The sequence below is a fragment of the Octopus bimaculoides genome, chromosome 11, assembly GCF_001194135.2.
Source record: "Octopus bimaculoides isolate UCB-OBI-ISO-001 chromosome 11, ASM119413v2, whole genome shotgun sequence".
Classification (NCBI taxonomy): domain Eukaryota; kingdom Metazoa; phylum Mollusca; class Cephalopoda; order Octopoda; family Octopodidae; genus Octopus; species Octopus bimaculoides.
The window spans coordinates 29,235,561-29,237,393 of NC_068991.1; the positions used below are offsets into that span (position 1 = coordinate 29,235,561).

The window sequence follows — 1,833 nt, forward strand, 5'->3', positions numbered from 1 at the left end:
GTGGACACATTTAGAGAAAACTTCTTTACAATTATTTAACGTACCAGGTTTTGCAAAGTCCTTAAGATTTCTGGCTCTCTCCGCGATGCAGATTTTGCAACGACCCCTCGCATTAATATATGGGTCTGGATGAGCTATTATTTTCCACCTGATATTGGCTGATCCGATAAATTTACAAACTTGGGATGTGGCTATATTCGCACTCCTGGTATATCTCTGATAGGCTCCAGGCTTGGAAATGTTGTTGGTAACACCATTGCTGACGCCGTCGACATGGTGCAATGATTCGGCGATGTTACCACTATGGTTATCACTACCGGTCATATGGTTGGCGATGCAGCTGCCGGCGTTAGTACGGGTGTGGCCAGTGGTAACATATGGTGCGAGGCCGGTCATCCCATTGGTGTCATCCGCATTACCAGCAATGTACCATCCAACAGCAATATTAGCAGATTAACTAAATCTCACGCCAGTACAATCGCCATACCCAGACTACTTTGAACCCGCGAATTGATTCACGAGTTGAACCACGAATTGATTCACGTGTACCGACATCTTTTGTAATGCACATTTGATCTTTGGTCACAATGCATGACAAATCGTCGAATACATTGAATGTCCGAATGTATATAAAAACTTTCGAAGCGAATGAAGACAAGATTTTCCCCCGACCTGGCGACGTGGGTGTATCTTTATGATCTGGAAACGGAAACTCAATCCATAGAATGACGTCATTTCTCACTACCATAACCTAAACATTAAAAAAAACAGTAATCGACACGTAAAGTCACTGTGACTGCTTTCTTAGATAACAAGAGTGTTATTCTCATTGATTTTTTAAAAATACAGCTCTAGAGTACTCACTAATAGCGAGCATTATATTCAGACATTCAAAAAGCTTAGGGAAAACATTAGGAAAAATAGGCTGATCAATAATCTGAAAACAATCCACATTCACCAGAAAAATGCCCGAACATGCACAACTTCTCCAACAAAGACAGATTTGTCAATGGTCCCTGATACAACCCGTACCTGATGCCCTTCAATATCCACCAGTTTGGTCCAATGAAGAGCAGTCTTCGCAGATAATGATTTGATTAAACAGGCGAAATAATGATAGCTGTAAAGAAGTGGGTACAATAGTGCACACGTGAGTTTTTTTCTTTTTCAAAGGGAATTCGAGAGTTGTGTACGAGGCTGGCACAAATACATCGCTTGTGATAGAGACTATATTGGCTTGTAGGTTTGTATAAAGGAAGAATTACTCTACCAGCAAATATAATTTGAACGACTATGTCATTTAATAAAAAGTTATGCTCACTTTTGAATTTCGGTAAAATCTCTTGTGTGACTGTGAGTGTGTTGACGGGTTGGGAGAATTGTGTCAGTATGTATGCATACATACACACATCATCTCTTAGAATTTGTCTCCGTCGCATAACACTCAGCCATGTAAAAAATGAAGATACATTAGACAATAGAAAATTAGATATACAAAGAGATAGGATTGTTACAGCTGGAAAGACGAAAGTATCAATCCTGTGAATTTAGTTAAACAACAACAAAAATAACAGCATCAATTACTATTGGCGAGACAATTATTTGCTTTGTTTTAATGACGTTTACAATGAAACTTTTTCACAGATGGGCACAAATACTGAAATTCAATGTTTGACCAGAAGAGCTTTCTAAAACGAGATTGTTTTAGAAGTGACATAGTAAAAAGCAGAAATGGTAACTTGATCACGCACTTAGCTCACTGTTTATGCTTTACTTTGAATATTCAAGACGATCTTGTAAACAGAGAGAGAGTGAGGGAGAGAGAGAGAGAGA

At 38.9% G+C, this 1,833-nt stretch overlaps 1 protein-coding gene across 1 annotated transcript in view; it reads left to right on the forward strand.

Moving 5' to 3' along the window:
• LOC106880970 (organic cation transporter-like protein) overlaps window positions 1–1,833 on the forward strand; it is a gene marked incomplete at its 3' end in the record, with an annotated part of 125,098 nt that overhangs the window by 122,605 nt on the left and 660 nt on the right. The window lies entirely within an intron of this gene.